Source organism: Armigeres subalbatus, chromosome 2 (genome assembly GCF_024139115.2).
Source record: "Armigeres subalbatus isolate Guangzhou_Male chromosome 2, GZ_Asu_2, whole genome shotgun sequence".
In the NCBI taxonomy this organism is placed as follows: domain Eukaryota; kingdom Metazoa; phylum Arthropoda; class Insecta; order Diptera; family Culicidae; genus Armigeres; species Armigeres subalbatus.
Window position 1 is genome coordinate 270,517,249 of NC_085140.1, and position 14,992 is coordinate 270,532,240.

General features: G+C 43.6%; 1 protein-coding gene across 4 annotated transcripts in view; it reads right to left on the reverse strand.

Moving 5' to 3' along the window:
• Window positions 1-14,992, reverse strand: part of LOC134212215 (cGMP-dependent protein kinase, isozyme 2 forms cD4/T1/T3A/T3B-like) — a 617,973-nt gene that overhangs the window by 556,555 nt on the left and 46,426 nt on the right. For 2 of the 4 annotated variants that reach the window (XM_062689875.1, XM_062689874.1), the window contains exons 3-4: window positions 12,778-13,260; window positions 2,812-3,415 (exon numbers count right to left, since the gene is read on the reverse strand). The gene's annotated coding sequence lies outside the window, so the exon portion shown is untranslated. Of the gene's footprint in view, window positions 1-2,811; window positions 3,420-12,777; window positions 13,261-14,992 lie in introns of those variants that run through there. The other 2 variants (XM_062689877.1, XM_062689876.1) reach the window with 2 other exon arrangements.

Here is a 14,992-nt window from a genome sequence, read left to right on the forward strand (position 1 = left end):
ACCGGTCGGAACTCACGTTCTCCAGTTCTGGGCCATTGTATTTCTTGGATTGCTGCAACGCTCACGCCGACCTTCTGCAGCTCACGAGCCAGGAGCCCAACACGTGTGCGTTCATTCAAAGTTCTCGCATTCCAAGATCCGAATTTCCAATCGTTGTCCTTTATTCGTTGCCGGGTCTGGTGTAGTTGAATCCATCCGTTTGCTCTAGTTTTGCCTTTCTTAGTAACTGTAGAATCTTCGATAGGCTATATTGCCAGGGTTCCATTTCCTACATCGCGTTGAAGGGGCTGCCTTCTCGATGCTGACACGACGCAACATGGTGTGCACAGTTTTGTTTAGAGTCCCTCGCTGGCACTCGGACGATGACCAGCCTCCTCTAACATAGAGAACAGATATTCGATCAGATTTGCACCACCGGAGAGGAGCAAACCTCCCCCTTCCCTGTTAGCATACGACCATAGTTTCCTATTTCCTAAGGTTGCTCGTATCCCGGCCAGCACCACGGGACTACTGGGTTAAAGATAGGAGTTGCTGGGTAAGGGGCTACGGACCGCAAAATGGGGTTATTTTATTCAGTACCTTGCGGCGTGGTGGAAAATGGTGAATGGTGCAGACGCAAGTATCACGATCCCTACTAAATTTGCAGTCTTTATATTAACTGTCTATGATCGTATAATTGTAAAAATCGACAAAAGTACGTATGAAGAAAAATGGAGGATAAAGTTTGTGATATGCATGAGTATGGAAAACGAAACGATTTTCTAAAAAAAAAAAATCAAAAATTACATAAACACTTTTATCAGTTGCATTCTTTGCTTATAACATTAACATTACTTGTTGTTTGAGTACAAATGTATTGCGACAACATATTCACGTGTTATTGTTATGCGCTCACTTTGCTCAATGTTACAAAACAACTTGGTAGTTTTTCTTCAAGTTTTTCAGAACATAGCTTCTGATTTTATCTGGAAGAACAATTTGTAGCCGATTCAGATGCTTAAATTAAAATCGAAAAAAAATGCAAATGTTACAAATATGCGGTCACGGGCAGTTAAGGAGATAAAACTCTTTATTGCGACTACGAATTCGATTGTGAATATCCGCATAGTACTGTACCTTCACTAACTGACAAGTGCAGCCTGTATCCAAGGCTGATCGATGAAGCACACTTGTCAATCGAATCAACAGAGTTATCAGTTTTTGAGGAAATCATGTATACCACTTCAAACCGTGTATTATATTTACGATTACGCTAGAGCGTGTTTACAAAGATTGATTAACGATGACTGAGACGATTTCGATCGAAACACGACTGATTCTTAATCGATACCGGCTATGAACGTTGCCAAATGAAGTGAAGACTTAAATCTATATTTGTTAAACGTGTAACTACAACAAATTGGGTAAACCCGATTTCAAAAGTGAAAAAATGTTTTTTTTTACAAATGGCTAATAGAAAGATAAGTAATAGATTAGAAAGAGGTACGGAAGCTGATTTGTGAATGTGATGTACTCCACACAACATGAGATTTTCAACATATTTAACTCCAATACACGAATTTTCAACTTGTGCTTACTAATTCGGATTCGGATTCGGATTTAAGCCACATTATCGCAACGGCCTCAAATTGTGATATTTGCAGACGTTCAGCTAGCTATTCCTACACTCCGAGTGTAAATGGGTTAATTACTTGGGCAAAGGAACAAGTCAAAACTTTCTACACACATTCATTATTTTTAATTACAGACTGATTGCTCAATTTGAAATTATTAGAGATGTAAATGACCTGCTGTATGTGAAAACGTAACTGTCATGTAGAAGAAATCGAATGACTCTCCTTCTGCTATCAGCATGGGAACTCGCTTCAGTAAAAATCTTCTTTTTTATAAATTTGTAATACCTGCCGAGTGCCGAATCCTAAGGGAACTATTAAATCCGCCTTTAACTCTATCGTAAAAATGTACATCTAAGTTTCGAAAATAATAGTAACACTTCCATATCCCCATGAAATTGTTCATTACGTTTAAGATATTTCAAATATTTTCAGGGAACAATGTTCGAACGCTAAGCAAGAACGTCTGTGGAGGCAAACGAAGCATTGTTTCGCTTAGTCATTCATATTGTCATACAGTTTAGCACCTTTGAGTTGAATGCACTAATTTCGTACGATAGCCGCCTATAAATTCCTTGATTAACATCAATTAATATATGTATAATTAGTTCACACTCAATGCTATTCTCATCGGCAAACACAAAGTTACACCCATAGGCATACAACTAATGCCCATCTTTTCACTGGCAGCTCACGATAGGCATTCATATACCGATGTTTCTATATGCATTCATGCAAATGGTTCTGCCACGCGCCAAGTTTCCCATTGCCACAATTAACGCGAAACTGCACGAATCCACATTGCACTATGTAGTTGCTGCAGCACAAGTAGGAACGATAACCCACATCACTTCTCTTCAAATGAAAATTTGAATTTTCATGTTCCCTTCAAACGCATTCGAGCCATCACCCACCCTCGAATATTGCGTAAGTCAAGTACTCCAAAAGCTCATTTCACACTTCCGTTTCTCTTTGCACACTTCCGTTGATGCTATCGATTTCTTCCAAAAATCAACGATAAGATCATCACTAGTTTCAGATCCATTTCAATGAAGGGGGTTATCTATATGGCAATGAGGTAGATTTGTAAAAAAACAGGATGAAGTCAGCTGATATTGGCCCAAACACTTATACGATCCACAAAGCTCAGCAGTGGAGCAACATAATTAGCATATGATCGAAAGGAACTTGTACGTACCACTTCCCGAAAGCCAACACTCCGCGGCGTGTAACTTGAAGGAGCGTGAAAAACGCACTGAAATCGGTGGGCCGTTTTTAACAATATTTTATTGGTGCCCGATTCGAATGTGCGCTATTCGACGACTCCCGTCCGTCCCGGGTCTCTGGGCTGCTGCTCTTGCTGCTGTTGGGCTGCCCTAAGTCGGGCCTGTCGGTACTCAATTTTATTTAGTTGGCGGAGAACGAAGCTTATTGTTGTAGTTGCGGTAGGCCGGCGGCGCTGCGCGATAGTGATGAGAGTGGGACAAACAACAACACGCTTAGCACTATACACCACCGAAAGAGAACCCGAGCCGCGGGCTAATGGCGAAGACGGGCGACAGCGATGGTTCACGTTAATGATAAGTGGTCGGACAATATTTTTTGGCTATATCTTCAGAAAATTGGCACTTTGGTTGATTCGCTTAACTCGTTGGGTCGTTGATTTCTTCTTTTTTTACATGCACTATTTTATTTTCGGTGGTTTCAATAACTAGTTTCTCCAATATTCTTCGTTATCAATTATTTTGTTTATATTTATTTTATATTCATGAGCACACCAATATACACTATCACTGCTAAAACTGTGTTTGTAACTCCGTATAATTTAGTATGTGTCTTGAATGTTATATTTTAACTCTTCATCAATTTGTTTTTAGCCAGTGCTGCCAAAATGTTACTATGTACTATTATTGAATCTACCTGAGTAAAAATAAATAATAATGTAGTTCTTTCACCATCACATAATTAAATTAAAGTATTATTCCTGTTTCAACAGATGCTCAAGCCCAGTAAGTTGGTTATGAAAAAGATAGTTAAAATTTTGTAAAATTTAGCAGTGTCTGCGTGAGAAACTATGGTCCCAACCAGGTCACACTATAACATTAAGCTTACCATGAACAATGTTATTGCATGCCTATGGCTTTATCATCGTAAGAATCCAAACCTTTATGATACTGGATCTGACTCAAACTTGTGCTTAAATCAACAATATACGATACCGTCGCATTGGCATTACATCCCCCACTTGAACATTGCCGCCTCGTTGCTTAGTGTTCATTAAGCACTTCCACATTTATTAACAGGGAGGTTTCTAAGCCAAGTTGCCATTTTTGCATTTATATATCATGAGGCTAACACGATGATACTTTCATGCCCAGGTAAGTCGAGAAAATTTCCAACCCGAAAATTTCCTAAATAGAACGGCACCGGAAATCGAACCAAGCCACCTTCAGCATGGTACTGCTTTGTAATTAATCATTGTGCACTGTTTGGTTGATTTTATGTATTCTTCCCTTTATACTGATAATGTTATACTTTCGGTCTACAGCGACATTGTCTTCATGGAGGAAATTTAAAACGATCAGATATCAAGTATCAGTTTGTTGTTCAAATTAAATTTTCATATATTTTAAATATTTGATCAATCAATCCTAAACAAGAGAAGGGTAATGCCTTTGGGAGAATCTATTCAAACGAATGCCACTCCCTGGGAACTTTTCCCTGCTCCAATCAATAAATAAAAATAAATCCTTTTTAATCTATTTATGTGAATTTCGACATAAAAAATGTAATGAGCATGAGACTCACACTTTCCCAGTTTTCACTCGTTTTCAGAGCGATAAAACACCAAACCACCGACATACACACTTCAGCACTACTTTCAACTTAAACACCGGGATAATCAATGTTTGAAGCGCTGCATAATGTCCAATACGCAATGAAACAAACGAATCTGGTATGGATATACAACAGTAAAGCACATGTAACGATTGGACAAATCAAGCGTCCGAAAGATATTACATTTGCTCGGATTCTGATGGCTTTTCCACAAAGCGGACCATTAAGAGGTCTTGAGTTGTGTAGAAGTTGTCACGCCTATTGAGAGATTAGGAGGTTGAGGGCTCGAGTCCAAGACATGTAGATTCTTTTTCGCAAAATTCATATCAATTTGTCAGTTTGTGGTTAGACTCGGTGCTGAACGGACGTAAATTGAGAGCACAAGTGATATTATTCTCGAGCACGTTTCAGCTCAGTGAAACAACAGTTTTATTCAGAAATAAAGCGGTGAAATGGCTGAATTTGAGTTAAGAGCGAATTCAACAAGAATGGAACTGAAAAGTAAAAACATTTGTCCATGTACAAGGACAAGAATGACGTTTCGGTGATAATGAAGTTCAAAACTAAGGAAGATATATGCGAAACACACTTCGAAGTCTGCCAGATACAAAGGAATTCGCATACAGTAAATACCTAAGTGCGGTGAAATTATCTCCTGCTAATGCCATTGTGCGTTATATCAGACTATTCAACCTCCCCCGGAGATTGAAGATCGCGAAATTGCGTCAGTGCTCGGTAAATACGGCAAATTGATACGAATGGTTCGGGAGGTGGTTCGAATGGAGAGGATACAGGTTTCCCAAACATCAATTCGAGGAGTCCACCTCGAGTTCAAAGACAAAGTCGAAATCACAGCGATGCTAAATGTACGGTACATCAAAGCTCGGGTTCTTTATGGAAAATTGGTGAAGAATTATTACCAATGCGGCAGTGCAGAGCACTTGAAAGCTGAGTGTCCGCAGAGGAAATCGATAAATGAGCGACTGAGAATAACAGGTCAATCTACGTACAGTGGAGTCGTTGTTGTGCAGGCGGATAAGAGTCTAACTAACACATCGTATAATCTGGTGAAGACGATAATGTCACTGACATTAAGCATCCCATTGTGTTGCTGGTTTCTGTTACATCCGAAACGTCGATGCAGTACGCAGCAAACAACAATAGAGCTGAGATGTGTGACACTCAAGGTCAAAAGAGGTCAGGCAAAATCAAATGTCGTCGAAAGGTGATGGAGACGCAGGGTAGGTGGTGAAAGAGCCAATAAAAGGTAATGGTAAAAACTAGTCGAAGAAGGGCCACGAATCGCGGAACAAGGGGCAGAACAACGAGTGTTCTGACTTGGAAAATTCCAAAACAGATATGGATCAGCAGACTACATTAGTCACCACGAACGGTACTATGGTGAGCGAAGCCCAGGACAGTTTGACTCGGAGCAAGACGAAGCAAATAAAACTCTCCACTTGTCATAAGACGAGCTATTACAACCCCATTGAATTCCACCACTTAATTGCCGTACAGTAATGATCTGATCCTTTGTCGAGCGGCCGTCAACGAAGCCCGCTTGATAACTTCCCACGAACTCATTCACTTATGGTGACAGACGTCGGAAGATGATCTGGGGTATCACTTTGTTGGCGGCATTACAGATGGTCGTCACTCGAAAGTTCTCACACTTCAGCTTGTCGCCTTTCAAGGTGGGGGCTGGTTGGCTTCGATCGTCCGCTGAACTGACGTAGTCATCTCCGCTGCCTTGACTTTCACTGCCTGTACTCTCAGCGCCATTCAAATGTTCCTCGTAGTGCTGCTTCCACCTTTCGATCACCACGCGCTCGTCCGTGAAGATGCTCCCATCCTTATCCCGGCACATTTCGGCTCGCGGCACGAAGCCTTTGCGGGATGCGTTGAGCTTCTGATAGAACTTGCGTATTTCTTGAGAACGGCACAGCTGTTCCATCTCCTAGCACTCCGCTTCTTCCAGGCGGCGTTTCTTCTCCTTTGCGGGATGCGTTGAGCTTCTGATAGAACTTGCGTATTTCTTGAGAACGGCACAGATGTTCCATCTCATCACACTCCGCTTCTTCCAGGCGGCGTTTCTTCTCCTGAAAAAGGTGGGTCTGCTGTCTTCGCTTCCGTCTATAACGTTCCACGTTCTGCCGGGTACCTTATTGCAGCGCGACCGCCAGCGCTGCATCCTTCTCCTCCATAATCTGTTTGCACTCTTCGTCGAACCAATCGTTCCGTCGACTTCGTCCCACATACCCGACGTTGATCTCCGCTGCGTCGTTAATGGCTGCTTTGACTGTATTCCAGCAGTCCTCAAGAGGGTCCCCATCGAGCCATCGAGATAAAATGAATTTTGTAGTGAGCGTAGGTAGTTTAAAGTTGAACAGCAGTACGAATTACATCAATTATGCGAATATCTATGGCAAATGCTGGGTAAAGCGTACCATTGGTACTTCGCATACCTGAAGGAATAAAATAGACCCTATCTCGCGGTCCTTAGCCTCTTACCCAGCAACTCCTATGCCTACCTCCCCGTGGTGCTGGCCGGGATACGAGTAACCTTAGGGAAGATCGGATAACCAACCCCGGTGGGAACTATGGTCGTATGCTGACAGGGAAGGGGGGTTTGCTCTTCCCCGGAGATGCAAATCTTACTGAGCGTCTGTTCTCCATGTCAGGATCGGTTCACAACAGCGTCTGTTCTCCATGTTAGGGGCGGCTGATCATCGTCCGAGTGCCAGCGAGGGACTCTAAGTCAAACTGTACACCAGGCCCTGCAAGCCAGCCTTTAAAAAAAACTTACGCAACGAACAATCAACAAGAGAGTACGGACCGGAACCATCGGCGAAGACCACTGTGACGAAAAGGGACTAGCGATTGGATATTCGGTTCGTGGAACTGCAAATCTCTCAACTTCATCGGGAGCACACGCATACTCGCCGATGTGCTCAAGGACCGTGGATTCGGCATCGTAGCGCTGCAGGAGGTTTGTTGGAAAGGATAAATGGTGCGAACGTTTAGAGGTAATCATACACCCAACCGGCGGTTGTTAGATTTTCCAACAATTCTGTATAAGAATCTACCAAAACCTGTATAAGAACTGGGCATAAGCACAATTGCCAGATTCTTATATACATATTGTATAAGAATCTAACAATTTTGTAAGCTTTTCTTACATTTTTTGTATAATAATCTAACAGTTTCGCATATGCCCAGTTCCTATACAGGTTTGGTAGATTCTTATACATAATTGTTAGAAAATCTAACAACCGACGGTTGGGTGTACCATCTACCAGAGCTACGGCAACACACACGAGGTGGGAACAGCTCTCATAGTGATGGGCGATCAATGAAAGAATATGCAGGATTGAGGATATTGAGGATCAAAGGCCGGTTCTTCAACTTCAGCATAATCAACGTCCATAGCCCACCCTCCGGAAGCACTGATGATGATAAGGACGCATTCTACGTGCAGCTGGAACGTGAGTACGGCAGCTGCCCAAGCCACGACGTCAAAATCATCATAGGAGATTTGAACGCTCAGGTTGGCCAAGAGGAGCAGTTTGGACCGACTATTGGGAAGTTCAGCACTCACCGGTTGACGAACGAAAACGGCCTACGACTAATTGATTTCGCCGCCTCCAATAATATGGCACCTACTTCCAAGTCCAACACAGCCTCCCGTATCGGTACACCTGGAGATCACCACTGCAGACAGAATCACAAATCTAAAACGTTCTGATTGATGGACTTCTTCACTTCTTCGACATTATCGACGTCAGCACATATCGTGGCGCTAACATCGACTCTGACCACTATCTGGTGAAGGTTAAACTGCACCCAAAACTATCTAACTAACTGTTAGATAGAGCGACTGAAGCAACCTGATGTCGCCACTGCATACGCGCAGCATCTCGAGGCAGCGTTGCCGGAAGAGGGTGAGCTCGATGGGGCCCCTCTTGAGGACTGCTGGAATACAGTCAAAGCAGCCATTAACGACGCAGCGGAGAACAACGTCGGGTATGTGGGACGAAGTCGACGGGACGATTGGTTCGACGAAGAGTGCAGACAGATTCTGGAGGAGAAGGACGCAGCGCGGGCGGTCGCGCTGCAGCAAGGTACCCGGCAGAACGTGGAACGTTATAGACGGAAGCGGAGAGTGGCAGACCCGCCTTTTTCAGGAGAAGAAACGCCGCCTGGAAGAAGCGGCGTGTGATGAGATGGAACATCTGTGCCGTTCTCAAGAAATACGCAAGTTCTATCAGAAGCTCAACGCATCCCGCAAAGGCTTCGTGCCGCGAGCCGAAATGTGCCGGGATAAGGATGGGAGCATCTTGACGGACGAACGTGTGGTGATCGAAAGGTGGAAGCAGCACTACGAGGAACATTTGAATGGCGCTGAGAATACAGGCAGTGAAAGTCAAGGCAGCGGAGATGACTACGTCAGTTCAGCGGACGATGGAAGCCAACCAGCCCCCACCTTGAGGGAAGTTAAGGATGCCATCCAACAGCTAAAAACCAATAAAACAGCTGGTAAGGATGGTATTGGAGCTGAACTCATCAAGATGGGCCCGGAAAAGCTAGCCACTTGCCTGCACAAATTGATAGTCAGAATCTGGGAAACTGAACAGCTATCGGAGGAGTGGAAGGAAGGGGTTAGATGCCCCATCTTCAAGAAAGGCGACAAGCTGGAGTGTGAGAACTTTTGAGTGATGACTATCTGTAATGCCGCCAACAAAGTGATATCTCAGATCACCTTCCGACGTCTGTCACCATTAGTGAATGAGTTCGTGGGAAGTTATCAAGCGGGCTTCGTTGACGGCCGCTCGACAAAGGATCAGATCATTACTGTACGGCAAATTCTTCAAAAATGCCGTGAATACCAGGTCCGAACGCACCATCTGTTCGTTGTTTTCAAGGCGGCATACGACAGTATAGACCGCTTAGAGCTAAGGAAAATTATGGGCGAGAATAGCTTCCCTGGGAAGCTTACCAGACTGATCAAAGCAACGGTGGATGGTGTGCAAAACTGTGTGAAGAATCGGGCGAACACTCCAGTTCGTTCAAATCGGGCCGGGGACTTTCGTGCCTGTAGTTCAACATTGCGCAGAAGGTGTCATGCGGAGAGCCGGGTGTAACAGCCGGGGTACGATTTTCAACAGATCAAGTACATGCTTGTGGGCGGAACCGAGCGCGACAGGACCCGCCTGGGAAGCAGTGTTACGATAGACGGGGATACCTTCGAGGTGGTCGAAAAATTCGTCTACCTTGGATCCATGCTAACGGCTGATAACAATGTCGGAAATACGAAGGCGCATCATCTGTGGAAGTCGGGCCTACTACGGGCTCCAGAAGAATCTGCGGTCAAAAAAGATTCGCCACCGCACCAAATGTGTCATGTACAAGACGCTAATAAGACCGGTTGTCCTCTACGGACATGAAACATGGACAATGCTCAAGAAGGACTTGCAAGCACTCGGAGTATTCGAGAGACGGGTGCTTAGGACCATCTTTGGCGGTGTGCAAGAAGACGGTGTGTGGCGGCGAAGAATGAACCATGAGCTCTACGGCGAACCCAGTATCCAGAAGGTAGCTAAAGCCGGAAGGGTACGATGGGCAGGGCATGCTGCAAGAAAGCCGGACAGCAACCCTGCATAGATGGTGTTCGCTTCCGATCCGGCAGGTACGAGACGGCGTGGAGCGCAGCGAGCGAGATGGGCAGACCAGGTGCAAAACGACTTGGCGAGCGTGGGGCGTATCCGAGGATGGAGAGATGCGGCCTCGAACCGTGTATTGTGGCGTCAAATTGTTGATTCAGTGTTATCCGTTTAGATGTAAACTAAATAAATTTCCGTATGTTTCGTAATATTTCGGTATGAATGTTCTAAGCAAACTTTAGAAAACCTGATCAGCTCACCTAATTAAAGGCGACTGCAGTGAAATTTGTCAATTGCGCAGTAATAAATTTCCACTGACCTTCGATTAGCCGAACTATTTGAAAATGGAAATCAAAAGAAAATTTAGAAAATCTCTCACTCTCCAGAACTGACCAATGGTAAAAGAGGTATAGAGCCCATTGTACACCATTGGGTAGTAATTGCGTCTAAATTTTAGGTTCGAGCCATTTCGATTCGCGTTCGTGCTTTCTTTCTGGTGGAGTTCGTTCTAGTGAAAACACTATATTTTCCAAGTGAAAGTTTATTCTTCAACGCCATTTTGAAAAAGTTTCGTGATTTGATTTAACTAAATTCGAACTGAATTTGAAAAGTTCGTTAGAATATAAATTGAAATAAAGTGATCGGAAATTGGAAGGACATATTAGTCAGGCAAAGTCAGGCCCAACAACGTGGGCGGTTTATCCGGGTTGGTCCGGTTTTTCCGATAATCCAAGCGTGAATTGGCGCTGAGTCGTCATCATACGAGCCACGCGGTGGCGATTTGGACCAGTCTATTCTCCGACGGACAAGTTCTAATTGTGGGTGGCATTTTCCACACTCGTTGGTCCAATTGAAATCCGTTCAACGGTGGTGGTCATACTTATTCACCACGTGACTCGTTCCGTCAAGCTGTGAGCCTAGAGCGACGCTACATAAAGCTCACTCCACTGAAGCCCGGGGACGCATATACCCCGAAGAAAAAGCTCACACACGAGTTGCAGATTTTGAACGCGGGTAATTCGGATTTGGTTTGTCGGACGCAAGAAAAAGCTCGTCGAAGAATTGTCGACGCTAGAACGACGCCTATACCCAACCGCCGTTGGAGCATCGCCTAGACGGATGCAGGTTTGATGTATATGTAGGGCGAGTGAATCAATTTAGGTTACTCTGTACTAATTAAAAGCTTCGCTAATTAGACGTGACGTCACATAGCCGCTAGGGTTGCCTAGGCTAATAAATTAGAATCGAAACTGTGAATCGAAATAGAATTTTGTAAAACTTTTTAAATTCAACGACTATCGCTTAGAGACCGACTTAATAAATTATAGAATAAATAAATTACTTCGAGTTTGGAAAAGCTCTACCCGATTTCGGTCGTTGATGTTTTTAAATCGAAGTTGCTTGAATCTTTTATTCGGATTGTTTTACTGCCATTTGGTTTTGGAGCGTATCAATTTTCAACGCGGTGTGCTTTAACAAAACATTGGGTTCGGTTAAACGTTTGGGTCGAAGTGGAATATTAGTTCTGCAATAAATACTGTTGGCCTGCCCTGAGGAGGCAGTCTCATGCCGGGATATTTCTACAGAGATAACGGTCCTTTCTCTAAAGGTGGCGCTTAAGCCGTTAGCTTAAACTAAACGGAACGGAACGTTTCAATTTTATGCTCTGGTTGCAATTATTGAACGGCAAGGTTAACTAAAAAGTAAACATTTTGCAGTTATCGAACGGCTACTGTATAGGGAAGCTGTCTGTGGATTTTTGTTTTGTTTTGTAAGACATTCTTACAAAAATACTTTTCTGGCTAATTTCCTTCAAAACCGTAAGAAAATAAGTAAGTGACTTGGGTAGAGTCCCATCTAGAAATCGCTTAGAAATGGTAATGGAGCATAATGGAAATTTATTCTGTCAATTAATAAGTTGATCATTTATCAACACGTATAATGAATATGCGGTAGCAATACTGAACCCTATTCTTATTTGGCAGCACTAGCTATTTAAACATCTTTATTTACAAAACAATCAACAGCTGATGGATGATGCGCCAGAGCTTACGCAAACTAGCCCACCACCCCACACCACCATGTCAAGATCAGCCGCCCCAGTGTTGGTTAGCTCACCACCATGCTGCCGCGGATCATTTCCCAGTTCTACTTTACAAACACATGATCAGTTGAAACGAGTCGCTCGAACTTACAATCACCATCACCCCATGAAACATGCATGTGTTGAGCTTGTGTCGCAACCACTTGTTGTAGCGTCACGCGCACGTTTGCCTCTGGCTAAATGCATCGCGTCGCATCGTGGATCGGAACCGACCGCGACCTGAACTATACTGAAGCTCGGTCGAAGAATAATGAATGAACTGCACTCGTCTGTCACGACACGGCAGCCGCCCCTTTGCCGCGACTCACCGCTGCTAGAGTTGACTACGAAATTGGCACTTGATCAAGCGAAACAAGTTTGCCGCGTTTGCTTCCTTCCGTTGTTTCTATACACTTGTTGGGTTCGGTTGCGTACTCGATTCTGTGTTTTTATTATGGTTGGGCAAGATGTTGCGGCAGCGGCTGACGGTGGAGCGGTGGGCGCTACCGTCGTTTATACAACGCAAGGCAAATGGTGGCCAATGACACTTGACGGCTGATCTTACAGCTGTTTGATCACTTACGTTGAATTTTCGTTGTATTCTCTGATGTTCAACTACACAAAACTTCTCGATTCTCGAAATCTTCGCGTAACACAAAAGTTGAAGTAAATTTCGTCTTGACTCGTTGGTTTTATGGCACCTCGATTTGTAAACACACTGTCACTGGCTTTGGAATCGCTGTTGATTTTACGTCGATGCAAACTTTCCGTCGAAATGATCTTCAGAAACACTGTTCTTCGTTCAATAATTTCTGGTTTTATCACGGGTTTCTTGAATTTTTTCACACTAATTTTTCACTTTCACTGAAGTAATATTAGGCAACTTGGTCCACCAAATTGGTTCGGGATCGCTTCTTGATCAAATAGCGGTGTGTTTACTTGTGGCACTGCGCAGACTGCGAATATAACCGTTGATGATGGGGTACTGATAAAGGCGGCTACGATGCGATGCGACAACACTTTGGCTTGGACGACGGTGGCAAACGATTCGTCTGCTTTTAGCTGTCTGCGAATAAAGGAAAAGGAAAAAAACGTGATGTATTTTTAGAACGTGGTGTGGAAAGATTGGTATCAATGACAACAGGAGCAACAGCGTCGATAAAAGTGGGCATTCATAATATATTAAACAGCGTAGACGAACTGCGATTGGATCTATTAATAGAATGCATTAAATGTTTATAATTCTACAGTGGATGATAGTCAAATGCGGACAATTTGTACTGGATTACGTTGATTATTTCTGATATAGATGAAATAACTTTAATGAGTTAACGTTTAAGGTTGAAAGATTGACTATGTACGTTTTTACATTTTCTCGGATAGGTTTACAAGATCATATTGCGTTTTTAGTTAGCCACACTATATCATGAGCCTTTTACGGTCAATTCCGTTTCTGGAAGAAGATATTGAAACACAAACTCACTATTCTCGATTTGGTAATTCTCCGTCTTTGTTTAAAAATTGAAAATCAAATAGTATGCTAAATAACTCATATCATCCCAATAATATTTGTGACAACTTGCATTTTATCGATTCATGAAACAACACAGTTCCAATGGATGGTCTGGTCAACCTCGTGTACCGTACGTACTCACGTTCACTTCTAGCTCGGCCAAATTGATTAACATGCAGCCCAAAACAGAAACAAAAACAAGCGCCAATCAATAAATAAACAGCGTCATAAAACGTGGCAAACTGCAGCTCAGTTGCTGCTGCTAGACTGCTACTGCTTTCTGAGCGGAACTGATTGATTGACCATAAATCCGGTTTCTGTTCGGTATCGATAGATAAGTTTACCAACAGAAGCAATAAAATGTCTAATTCTAGATCCGTAGCCTTCGTAAAACTCGTCAGTCGGTAGAAACTGGCGAAAGCTTAGTTCAAAGCAGAGATAGTGTGAAGCAAAAAAAAAAATACTGTATGCTAATGAACTTCGATCGCAACTAAGCTTATAAACAAAAATTTTCCAAGCAGTATCCGGAAAAGTCCATAAACTTCGTGATAGGCCGCGTACATGGTGACTTTTGTAGTTGAGGCTGCCGAATGTTCAGATCGACTGGAAGCTATTGGACTGGACAGACACTCGGGGATAACCACGACTTCGCCTAGACGACAATATTACGGGCAAAACGAGATAGATTAAGGCCCTTTTTTCGACCGAGCATGAGCATGATTGACCGCCCACGATTGCTACTCCGTTATTGCCAGGCCAGCTGTAATTACAAAAACCAACAGATGATATTTGGGACTAATGTCACCTTCAATGTGTAAAAACAGTTGACCCAAAATTAAGCCATCCCGGCGCCGGTCGTGTCAATTAAGGATTCAGTTAAGTTTCAACCTAGGCGACGATACAAAAAGCGTCACGGGGCAAGTTTGCGCGTACGATGACTCGACGAAGATGATGCTTCGTTGACTTCATGCAAGTGACGACGACAGACGATTTGGCCGAGATAATCTGGAATTGTACCATGAGAGTTATTTAAACACGTTGCGGTGGTGAGACACTGGATAGAGCGCTGCACTGGGTAATTACCAAGGATTGGGAGGATTAAATACTGCCACAGGAGTGGATGGAAGGTGTCGCCCTTTTTACAAAAATGTCGATAAGTTGGATAGTAGCAACTACCGCGCAATCACATTGCTGAACGCCGCCCATAAGGTACTCTCCCAAATATTATGCCGTCGACCAACACCAATTGCAAGAGAGTTCGTGGAGCAGTACCAGGCCACAGACC